General features: G+C 45.4%; 1 pseudogene; it reads right to left on the bottom strand.

Moving 5' to 3' along the window:
- Positions 1-11,780: 11,780 nt before the first annotated feature.
- On the bottom strand, positions 11,781-12,324 carry LOC145139866 (protein GOS9 pseudogene; annotated as a pseudogene).
- Positions 12,325-12,912: the final 588 nt, after the last annotated feature.

Below are 12,912 nucleotides of genomic sequence, written 5' to 3'. Positions count from 1 at the left end.
TTAAAACATTATTTTTCTTCTTATTTTAGAATCTACTCAACGAGTCAGTGGCTTTAACTCGTCGAGTAGCAGTGGGTCAGCACGTGGAGTTGGCGTGGCGACTCGACGAGTCCATATTCCGGAATCGGCGAGTCCGCCAGTCTAGAGGAAGCCCTAATTTTCAGGGAGTGTACCTTATTTAAACACCATTATAGCACCAAACCAGCCTCCTTCACCTCTCAGAGACTTATTCCCGAAACCCTAGCCTCCTTGAAGTGTGTGTGAGTGATCTTTGCCCTTGTGAAGGAATCTTGGTGCATTCTTGAGCAAGAAGAAGAAGGAGAAGGTAGAAGAACTCAAGGAAGAAGAAGTAGATCCAGATTATACTCCTCTTTGGCCTTCCTTTCTGGTAATAAAGCTTTCATCTTGGTTATTGTATTGCTAGAACTAGTTTGTCCCCAAATTGATGGTTTTGAGCTCAAAAACCCCAAATCCCTAGTGATGAATCTTTGTAATCAAGCCATATCTCGGATCTAGCCTCTCTTGAGTTCCAGGAGCTCAAGAAGGCCACCTTTTGGCAGCCATGGCTTTGTTCTAGCTAAGTAACCCCCATAATAGCCAAGTTTGAGTGTTATTGCTTCATTGCATCATGGATACACGTAAAGTTAGCAACTTTACGTGTTCAGATAGTCCCAGAAACCCAGATCTATGAATTGGATGCGCTAAAACTGATTAGAATCGACTGAATAGAAACTGCATGCAAAGGACTCGGCGAGTCGTTCTTATGACTCGGCGAGTCATGTCGCGAGTCTTAGATTCCCTGTTCAGTAGTAGCGAGTCTGTTTAGTGAGTGGAGTAAAGAATCAGTGAGTTAAGTCATGGATCTGAGTGTAGAGGGACTCGGCGAGTCTACGCCCTGACTCGGCGAGTCCAAGGCAATCTTCTTACCCATAAGAACAGACTCGACGAGTTGTTCATACAACTCGGCGAGTCATAGACTGTACGTGTTCTTATGTTGAAGGTGAACTCGACGAGTTGTTCATACAACTCGGCGAGTCGGATGAAGGTTGACAGGATATCATTAAAGAAGGAGAACTCATCGAGTTTTGGTTAAACTCGACGAGTAGAGTCGGGAAAGGGAGTAGAACGAAAGATAGGGACTCGACGAGTTGGCGGCCCAACTCGGCGAGTCAGGTCAACGGATTGTTGACTTTGAACAGGGGTAAAATAGTCATTTTACCCTAAGATTAGTTATCAGTGTCTGATTAAGTGTATTTTGAGAATTGTAGCCGGGGAGTTACCGGAGCAGCAGTCAGACAGTTCCCGAGCAGCATTTCAGCAGCCACCCTTACGAGGTGAGTTTTCCTTCCAGTAGGAACGGGTCTACGGCCACAATGCCGGCCCGTTTAGTTAGAAGTAGTTCCGGACTACAGTTCGATGCAGTAGTTCAGTATGATTGGTGTCTTTGTGATACAGGCATGGTATGTGTTATGTGTTCCGGACTATGGTCCGATGCAGTATGCAGTATATGTGTTCATATTATATGATATGATTATGTTATGCTATGGTCAGTCAGTTCCGGACTTCGGTCCGATGCAGTTCCGGACTTCGGTTCGATGCAGTGGGCAAGGCCCTAGTCAGTTCCAGACTTCGGTCCGATGCAGTTCCGGACTTCGGTCCGATGCAGTGGGCAAGGCCCTAGTTAGTTCCGGACTTCGGTCCGATGCAGTGGGCAAGGCCCAGTATGTGCTTTATATGTTATTGTATGCTATGTGGTAGTTTGGGGGAGCTCACTAAGCTTCGTGCTTACAGTTTCAGTTTTGGTTTCAGGTACTTCAGGTAGCAAAGGGAAGGGCTCAGGATGATGGCATGGCACACACCACAGTTTAGCCTGGGAGTTAGACTCTGATATTTTGATATGATCTTGACACTAGTTTCGATTTGATAAATTTATCATGACATTTTGAGATACACGATTCATGATTTTTATCTTTTAATATTTGATATTATGGTTTAGTAAAGTTTTCATACAAAAATTTTTGGGTTGTATTTTTGGGACGTTACAAGTTGGTATCAGAGCCTTGGTTTGAGGGATTCGGGTGCACTCCCGAGTGTGTCTGAACTCAAACTAAGGAAGTGGTATAATGTTTTCAAAAGAAAAGAGTTTTAGAAAAGCAAAAAGAATTTTTTTGAAGGAAAAGAACTTTGAAAAGAGAAAAAGGGTGTGGTGCATGCAATCAGCCGAGCTCAAGTAAGTACTCCCAAATTATCCATACAAGTTTATGCTATGTTATGATTATCAGCTTTGTTAGAACAACATGCTAGATTAGGACTAAGGATCTAGGAAGGATTCCTTATGTGCCTGTTATATGTGTTTCAGCTCTATGAAAACTGCATGCTAGTACAGAATTGTCAGTATGATAGCCAGAGTAGTATATGCTTGATTATGTGTACTCGATGCTCGAATGCTGCTTGCTTTGTGCTTTTAGGAGTCTTAGTTATCTTTCACTAACTAGTAAATGAATATGTTATGTTACATATTGTGAGGATTAAATAATTTCAGAAGGTTAGGTCTAGCTCTATTGCGCAGCTCTTGTCTGAGTCCAACCGTTGTAGGGTAGGATCTCTCTTTCGAAGAATTATATAGTCTTAGTGATATGTAATAGTATTCACGAGCTAGTTAGGGGGAGGTAGCCGGGACTTCTTGTGCAGCTGATAGCGGAGAGTGGGTTGGTGATTACCCTAGGGCAAGCCTAGGATGAGAGTAGCAGAGAGCAGTGGTAGTAGAAGGGACTTGGTGGAGTCAAGGCAGTTCTTGAGGAAAGTACGGATAGATGTGGAAGGTAGTATGGGCCTGTACTACTGAAAGCAGAGGATCCGTACTCGAATCAAGGAAGGATGAGATGAGATCAGGAAACTTGTAGTAGTAGCGATCCCTCGAGATATATCTGTAATCCTGACGTTGTTATTATGTGTTTTTAGAATGGTGGTTTTACGCCCTAGACCAGCAGTCGGCAGTTCAGGTGCCGGTGAGGGGTCGGGATCAAGCTCGGGGGCCGAGCATTTCGATGAGCAGACTAGGGAGTTTCTCTCCTCAGAGGTTACTCGCATCATACTCGAGCAGACTCCTGTGATATTCGGTTCGATCAAGGAGGGTATTTTTTGGAGCTGATGGACGAGAAGTTGAGCACATTCCGTGTTGAGGTGGCAGCCATGATGGGGTCGCGCACCCTCACTTTCAGGGAATTCAGAGCATGTGGAGCTCCTGATTACCATGGGGCGCGGGATCCCATTGCGAGTACTAGGTGGTTGGCGGATGTCGCCAATGCACTCCGCACCAGCAGATGTCCCGAGGGGGACAAGGTCAGACTAGCATCCTGTCTCCTGAAGGACAGGGCACGAGATTGGTGGGAGGAGATCGAACATGTCATGGGAGATGACGCAGCTCTCGATGCGATGACCTTGACCAATTTCACTACCAGGTTCAGAGCCGAGTTTGCACCGGTTATCGAGGTGCAGCAGTTAGCGAGAGAGTTTCAGGATCTTACTCAGACTACTGAGACTGTGGCGGAGATTACCGCCAAGTTCAGGGAGAGGGCTCTTCTCGTTCCTTAGTATGCGGCTGATGAGGAGATGAAGAAGGCTCGTTATCATGAGATGTTGAGGAGTGATATCAGACAGTTTGTGAGCCGATCCAGCTGTAAAACGCTGGATGACATGATTGCGAGGGCTCGTGAGAGAGAAATAGATTTGGAGATGGAGAAGAAGAGAAAGCCAGAGGCGGCATCTGGCACAGGGAGTTTGGGAAAAAAGCCCAAGGCATCAGATCACAGATCCAGAGGACAGCAGAGCCACAGTAGGTATGACAAGTGTGGGAGATTGCACGAGGGGCGTGCGAGGCAGGGATCTCCGGCTGCTACAAGTGCCGTCGGACCGGGCATTTGAGTAGGGATTGTACAGCCACCACCACCACCACAGCAGTTGATCTGATTTGCTTCCATTGCAATCAGAGGGGACATAAAAAGTCCTAGTGCCCAAGTTTAGCAGCAGCAGGGAAGGTGGCAGCACCTGCCCATGCTACTTTGAGGATTACAGACGGCCGTCAGGGTCGGGCTGAGGCGCCAGCGGCAAAGAGTAGAGCTTTCCAGATGACAGCAGAGGAGGCACGGGCGACTCTTGATGTGGTGACGGGTATGTATTTTCCTCTTATCTCTGTATTTAGTATTGATTATTTCTCATGGTTATGTGTTTGTATATAGGATCGTTCTTAGTGAACGACATTTCAGCTACAATATTGTTTGATTCGGGGGCCACCCGATCGTTTGTCTCGCTTGCGCTTAGCAAGCGGTTTAGCAGAGCTCCGGGGGAGCTGGACAGTCCACTTGAGGTTGAGATAGCTGATGACAGGACCGTCAGGGTCGCGAGGGTACATAGGGGGTGTTCGCTGTGGTTATTTGATGAGCAGTTTTCAGTAGATCTGGTTCCTATTCCCCTGCGAGGGAATAAGGTCATAGTGGGTATGGATTGGTTGAGCCCCAATGGGGCAGTGATTGATTGTAAACTGCAGTTGGTGAGGGTTCGCACTCCTAGTGGGGGAGAGTTAGTGATCCAGGGCGAGAGGCCACAGCGCGGACCGATTCTGTGTTCAGCAGCGAGAGCGAGGTGCTACTTTCAGCAGGGTTGCGCGGGGTACGTCGCCTATGTTTTAGATGCCTGGGAGAAGGGCAAGGCGACAGTTGACGATGTACCGGTAGTACGCGAATACCCGGATGTATTTCCAGAGGATTTTCCTGGGATACCTCCTGAGAGACAAGTTGAGTTCAGGATTGCCCTGGTTCCTGGTGCGGATCCAATAGCCAAGGCACCATACCGGTTGGCTCCTCCCGAGATGCAGGAGTTGTCTACGCAGCTGCAAGAGCTGCTAGACAAGGATTTTATCAGACCAAGTAGTTGACCATGGGGAGCCCCGATCCTGTTTGTGAAGAAGAAGGACGGGTCACACCGTATGTGTATAGATTACCGGGAGTTGAACAAGGTGACGGTGAAGAACCGTTACCCACTTCCGAGGATAGATGACTTGTTTGATCAGCTCCAGGGGGCATCTTGGTTCTCCAAGATTGATTTGTGCTCCGGTTATCATCAGATGCGGGTCAGAGGTGAGGACGTACAGAAGACCGCTTTTAGGACCCGCTATGGTCATTATGAGTTCATGGTGATGCCATTTGGGCTCACCAACGCACCAGCCGTGTTCATGGATCTCATGAATCGCATATGCAGACCGATGTTAGATCGGTCTATGATAGTGTTCATCGATGACATCTTGGTCTATTCCAAGACTCAGGAGCAGCACGAGGAGCACCTGAGGGAGGTGCTAGAGACACTAAGGAGGGAGAAACTTTTCGTAAAGTTCTCCAAGTGCGAGTTCTGGTTGCGCGAGGTGCAGTTCCTTGGACACCTCGTCAACCAGAAGGGTATACTAGTAGATCCGGCCAAAATAGAGGTCGTGATGCAGTGGGAGGTCCCGAGGTCTCCATCTGAGATTCGGAGCTTCCTAGGTTTGGCAGGGTACTACAGGAAATTCATCCAGGATTTCTCCAAGATAGCAGTTCCGCTCACTCGACTGACCAGGAAGTCGGTGGCATTTCGCTGGGGGCATGAGCAGCATGCATCATTTGAGACCCTCAGGCAGAGATTGTGTGAGGCACCGATTCTTACCCTGCCAGAGGGAGTGGATGACTTTGTAGTCTACTGTGATGCTTCGATCACAGGTATGGGAGCAGTGTTGATGCAGCGAGGGCATGTGATAGCTTATGCCTCTAGACAGTTAAAGCCTCACGAGGCTAACTATCCGACACACGATTTAGAGCTGGGGGCAGTGGTGTTCGCCCTCAAGATTTGGAGACATTACCTCTATGCGGTCCGTTGTACCATTTACACGGATCACAAGAGTCTGAGGTACCTCATGGATCAGCCGAATCTAAACATGAGGCATCGTCGGTGGTTAGATGTGGTTAAGGACTATGATTGTGAGATTCTTTATCATCCGGGAAAGGCCAACGTAGTGGCCGACGCCCTGAGCCGCAAGGCGATGACGGCCCCGATCAGAGATATATGTCTGAGGATGACAGTGATTACTCCATTGTTGGAGCAGATTAGAGAGGCACAGGTTGAGGGCCTAAAAGAGGAAAGACAGAAGTGCGAGAGGCTCGTGCGCTGAGTAGCTTCTCGATTATGACAGTCGAGGATTGTTGACCCTTCATGGGAGAATTTGGGTGCCGTACTAGGGAGGAGTACGGTAGGTGTTGATGGATGAGGCCCACAAGTCTCCGTTCTCCATCCACCCAGGGGCGACAAAAATGTACAGAGATCTTCGACCCGAGTATTGGTGGCCTTGCATGAAGCGGGACGTAGCTTGGTACGTGGAGAGATGCCTGACCTGCAGGAAGGTCAAGGCAGAGCACCAGAGACCCCATGGCAAGATGCAGCCATTAGACATTCCCGTGTGGAAATGGGAGGATATCACCATGGATTTCGTTACAAAGCTTCCCAGGACTGCACGTGGAGTTGACTCGATTTGGGTCAGAGTGGATCGGTTGACCAAGAGCGCGTATTTCGTACCGATCCAGGAGAGTATATCGGCCGAGAAGTTAGCTGATATTTATGTGCGAGAGGTTGTGGCACGTCATGGAGTGCCTGTTTCGGTAGTATCAGATCGAGACGTCCGGTTTACTTCCAGGTTTTGGAAGCGGTTCCATGACGAGATGGGGACTCGTCTCCTTTTCAGCACCGCTTTCCACCCTCAGACGGACGGGCAGAGTGAGAGGACGATTCAGACTCTCGAGGACATGCTTCGGGCATGTTTCCTAGATTTTGGTGGCAGTTGGGATACGTGCCTTCCATTAGCGGAATTTTCATATAACAACAGTTACCACTCCAGTATAGACCGGCCTCCCTTTGAGATGCTCTACGGGAGGAAGTGTAGGACCCCAATCTGTTGGGGCGAGGTCGGTCAGAGAGTCATGGGGAGCACTGAGGTGGTGCTTAAGACCACAGAGTTGATTCAGCAGGTTCGTAGCCGGCTCCAGACTGCTCAGAGTCGGCAGAAGAGTTACGCCGATATGAGACGTTCTGATTTGGAGTTTCAGGTAGGCGATATGGTCCTCCTGAAAGTGTCACCCTGGAAGGGTGTCATCAGGTTCCGGAAGAGGGGCAAGCTGGGCCCAGGTTCATTGGTCCCTTTAGGGTTTTGGCCCGGGTGGGTCGGGTTGCTTATCGGTTAGATCTCCCAACAGAGCTTAGCCAGATCCACAACACTTTCCATGTGTCTCAGTTACGGAAGTGTTTGGTGGATGAGTCAGCAGTTGTACCATTAGAGGATATTCAGGTCGACAGCAACCTGAATTACATCGAGAGACCAGTTGCGATCTTGGATCGGAAGACGAAGACCTTGAGGAACAAGGTGGTTCAGCTAGTGAAGGTGCAGTGGCAACACCGGAAGGGTTCGGAGTGGACATGGGAGACCGACGAGGAGATGAGGGAGCATTATCCGGACTTATTTTCAGATTCAGTAGCATCAGACTTCGAGGACGAAGTCTAAGATAAGTGGGGGAGAGTTGTAACGCCCCGTTCCTGGTATGCATTTAAAACATTATTTTTCTTCTTATTTTAGAATCTACTCGATGAGTCAGTGGCCCTAACTCGTCGAGTAGTAGCGGGTCAGCACGTGGAGTTGGCGTGGCGACTCGACGAGTCCATATTCCGGACTCGGTGAGTCTGCCAGTCTGGATGAAGCCCTAATTTTCAGGGAGTATACCCTATTTAAACACCATTAAAGCCCCAAACCAGCCTCCTTCACCTCTCAGAGACTTATTCCCGAAACCCTAGCCTCCTTGAAGTGTGTGTGAGCGATCTTTGCCCTTGTGAAGGAATCTTGGTGCATTGTTCAGCAAGAAGAAGAAGGAGAAGGTAGAAGAACTCAAGGAAGAAGAAGTTGATCCAGATTATACTCCTCTTTGGCCATCCTTTCTGGTAATAAAGCTTTCATCTTGGTTATTGTATTGCTAGATCTAGTTTGTCCCCAAATTGATGGTTTTGAGCTCAAAAACCCCAAACCCCTAGTGATTAAGCTTTGTAATCAAGCCATATCTCGGATCTAGCCTCTCTTGAGTTCTAGGAGCTCAAGAAGGCCACCTTTTGGCAGCCATGGCTTTGTTCTAGACAAGTAACCCGCATAATAGCCAAGTTTGAGTGTTATTGCTTCATTGCATCATGGATACACGTAAAGTTAGCAACTTTACGTGTTCAGATAGTCCCAGAAACCCAGATCTATGAATTGGATGCGCTAAAACTGATTAGAATCGACTGAATAGAAACTGCATGCAAAGGACTTGGCGAGTCGTTCTTATGACTCGACGAGTCATGTCGCGAGTCTTAGATTCCCTGTTCAGTAGTAGCGAGTCTGTTTAGTGAGTGGAGTAAAGACTCAGTGAGTTAAGTCATGGATCTGAGTGTAGAGGGACACGGCGAGTCTACGCCCTGACTCGGCGAGTCCAAGGAAATCTCCTTACCCATAATAACAGACTCGACGAGTTGTTCATACAACTCGACGAGTCACAGAATGGACGTGTTCTTATGTTGAAGGTGAACTCGATGAGTTGTTCATACTACTCGGCGAGTCGGATGAAGGTTGGCAGGATATCAGTAAAGAAGGAGAACTCGTCGAGTTTTGGTTAAACTCGACGAGTAGAGTGGGGAAAAGGAGTAGAAGGAAAGATAGGGACTCGACGAGTTGGCGGCCCAACTCGGCGAGTCAGGTCAACGGATTATTGACTTTGACGAGGGGGTAAAATAGTCATTTTACCCTAAGATTAGTTATCAGTGTCTGATTAAGTGTATTTTGGGAATTATAGCCGGGGAGTTACCAGAGCAGCAGTCAGACAGTTCCCGAGCAGCATTTCAGCAGCCACCCTTACGAGGTGAGTTTTCCTTCCAGTAGGAACGGGTCTACGGCTACAATGCCGGCCCGTTTAGTTAGAAGTAGTTCCGGACTACAGTTCGATGCAGTAGTTCAGTATGATTGGTGTCTTTGTGATACAGGCATGGTATGTGTTATGTGTTCCGGACTATGGTCCGATGCAGTATGCAGTATATGTGTTCATATTATATGCTATGATTATGTTATGCTATGTGCAGTCAGTTCCGGACTTCGGTCCGATGCAGTTCCGGACTTCGGTCCGATGCAGTGGGCAAGGCCCTAGTCAGTTCCGGGCTTCGGTCCGATGCAGTGGGCAAGGCCCTAGTCAGTTCCGGACTTCGGTCTGATGCAGTTCCGGACTTCGGTCCGATGCAGTGGGCAAGGCCCAGTATGTGCTTTATATGTTATTTTATGGTATGTGGTAGTTTGGGGAAGCTCACTAAGCTTCGTGCTTACAGTTTCAGTTTTGGTTTCAGGTACTTCAGCTAGCAATGGGAAGGGCTCGGGATGATGGCATGACACACACCACAGTTTAGCCTGGGAGTTAGACTCTGATATTTTGATATGATCTTGACACTAGTTTCGATTTGATAAATTTATTATGACATTTTGAGATAAACGATTCATGATTTTTATCTTTTAATATTTGATATTATGGTTTAGTAAAGTAGACGAGGAGGTTTTGCTGTGGGTAAGACGGCCGACATGGATTGGAATGTGGTCGTTGTTGGTGTTGATGGTGTTATAGTGGTTGTTGGTAGATTCATAAGATATGTTATAGTAGTTGAAGAACATGTGTTTGGAAAGTGTGGTTTTGGAAATATAAGCTTATATTCTAAGAGTTTGACTAACCTATATGCTTGATGAAGGGAAGTGGGGTGATGAAGTGCTAACTCGTTCTGAATGTCAGCAATATAGAGTTCAGCACACACAGAGACCAGAGAGGAAGCAATTTAGAAGGGCATTGGTATCGAGGCCTATGATGCAATTGCTGATTTTTTCGAACTCTAATTGATAGGCTGAAACAATGGTCAATTGTCGAAGTTTGAAGAGGACGGCTTGATAGTTCTTTTATATGGAAGATCCGAGCGGAGTTCCAAGGCTCGAGATAACTCCGTCCATGTGACCAATAGGCGGTTGTTGGTTAGATGCTTGTACCGATTCAAGGCATCTACGGTGAAGTAAAATATGACAATGGCAACTCGTTGAGCACGTGCGATGGTATAGTAATCAAAGTAGTTATTCGCTTGGAAAATGCAATCTATTTAGATGTTACCATAGAAGTTGGATAGGGAAATTTTTGGTGATCGGAGGTGCTTCGTTGGTGGTGGTGGTGGATTTTGTTTTTGTTGTTGTTGTTGTTGTTGTTGTTGTTGTAAGGATGTTGACACGTTGATCCAACTTGGTGGCGGTAGCGATGGAGAGACGGATAAGGGTTACCATTAGGTCTTGGAGGGCGGAGTTGGGGTTGTTAGAAGCGGAGCTTGATTAGCTTTTGGGAGGCATTGAAACGAGAATTAAAGCACCAATTGATAGCAAGCCAATTTGAGATGGCGAATCTCCTAAGAGAAAGTAAGAACAAGAAACTTTGGGTCAATTTTCTGCTTACTTTAACCAAAATGTAGGGTACAATTTATAGAAACATGAAATATGTTGTTCTAGCTCAAATTAAGGAAATCTGCATGCAGGAACAATTGTTAGCTCGTAACTTAATGCAATTAGCTTTTATCGGAAAAGTGGAAGTAGGCCAAGTCTTCAAGTATGTGGAGTTCCATACTTTTCCTTCAATCCTTGTAATGGGTTAGTGTCTTTATTTGTCTCTTGGGCCTTTCAAACTTATTTTTTGATGGACTTCAGTTTGTTTCTGACTCTTGTATAGTGGCTTTATGAGGCGTATCACTTCCCCACGGTTGAGTTGACAATGCCCCTGTAGCGCCCATGCAATACAGCCATCGTTGCCATGTATATAAAAAAAATACGGATGACCGCTTCCTGTTACGCCCGTTATCACCATTTAATTTTCATACATGGCTACAAAAAATATGGATGAATTTAAATGTATTAGAAGAAATTTTTCTTCGTCAAACAAAAGCTCATTATGTTTACAGATTGTAGAGTCATAAATGCTCTTTTTCTCTAACTAGTTCATATGGCTAACTTTAAAACAACAAAAAATATTTTTTCATTATATTCAATTCCATACAACTTGTTTTGAACTATATTTAATTGTAGCAAAATTTATCATTATTTACCATATAATCAATTATCTAGTATTGTGAAAGAACACCTATAAACTTAGTTCTTATTTGGTGTAATGGTTGACGAAAGAAAACATGGGTTTTCATGTCCTGATCATCTGAAGCCTCGTTTGGACAATGCAAGGTGTGACTTATGGTGTGTTGATGCGGCTGGACTATGAAGATGTTTCCTATTATTTAATTTTCTTACATATATAAAAAGAAATACGGTGAGTCAAAATATATGGAGTTCATTACGTGTACAAGATTGTAGAGGGATCAACCATGCAATGAAGAAAACAAAAACAAAATTCTAGGTGGACTTAGTAGCAAACAACCAAACTGAAAATATCTCATTAGAAGCATTTGAGAGTACATCAAGACACCTAGTGCACAAGGGTGCTTATTGTAATTATATTTATGAAACAAGATACGATCTTAAAACATAAAGCAATTATACGAGTTGCACATCAAAACAAGATAACACAACAATTTCACAAACACATCTCTCAGGCTTCTTTATTTTGACAAGGTTACCACGTCGAAAACCATGTATGCAGGCTGCAAATACATGATATTGGTCCGCGTTACTAATAGGGATGAAGAATGACACTGAAAGAGTCGAGGTAATCCCCGTAGTTTCCGCTGAATCCACCAAAGCTACCCTTAGCGACTGGCAGCGAGAAACTAGTCCCCTGGGTTGTGCCATATGGCCCATACTTCTTTTTGTTGGTTAGGAAAGACAATGACGTAATCACAGTGTTGCCGCCATATACTCCCACAGTTCCGCTAATCCCGATGAGGTTCTCATCATCAGCAAATGTAAACTGAAGATATACCCGAATAGGTGATAAATGATGTATGATAAAACTAGAATATAAGTGCAGTATATGTTTCGGTTACGGATGTAATGAAAGCTCACTATACCGTATGAGGTGAACCACCATCACCACCATATGTTTCAGAATGGTGTTTGACATTATCACTATCCTTGTAAGTGAACCTGATTGAATCTACACAGCCTGAGGCGCTGATACGGATCTCGCAAATCCTGCCACTAGGGATGAATGTCCAGGGATTAACTCCACCCTTACCTCCCCACGGTCCAACCTGTACGCCATTGCCTGCCTGCATATAGGGCCGAAATAAAATATAACTAAGAAGTGGAGAAATCTTAGCAATCAACAGATGAAGTACACCAGGTTAACCACAAACCCAGCATTTCCAAATATATATGGTGAAAGAGTATACCATGTTTGATCGGAATGTATTCTCAAAGAAAAAGATGAAAGTCGTGGAAAGTAATAAGTTAAACATTGAGCCCCATTAAGAGAAGGACTATTTATAGACCTGATGATCAGGTAGGGTTTTTAAAGTATAATGGATTAAGATAAAATGTGTGGTCTTCCTGTAATGAAAACATAAAAGTTTATATTGATTTACTATGATTTGGTAAATGTTATTCTTTAGTAAAAGATGTCGGTAGAAGATGTTAGGGTGTAGTAATTTAAGGATGAATAGTAGTTTCACATGTGTCAATGTACGGTATTAATTTTTAGAGCACATGCTTGTTAGGTAGTAATTCAATAAGATGACGATATATGCTTCTGTCATTAATTTTTCAAAGGCTTCCATCAGACATTTATTCTAACAACCAAGCTTTTGAACACAACTTTGGAGGTTTTTGAGCACATGTGGGGGATCTTTCTATTTCAATTTATA

The sequence above is a fragment of the Lactuca virosa genome, chromosome 9 (assembly GCF_052849685.1).
Source record: "Lactuca virosa cultivar CGN04683 chromosome 9, Lactuca_virosa_CGN04683_v6, whole genome shotgun sequence".
In the NCBI taxonomy this organism is placed as follows: domain Eukaryota; kingdom Viridiplantae; phylum Streptophyta; class Magnoliopsida; order Asterales; family Asteraceae; genus Lactuca; species Lactuca virosa.
This window is presented reverse-complemented; position numbering and strand designations above follow the sequence as displayed.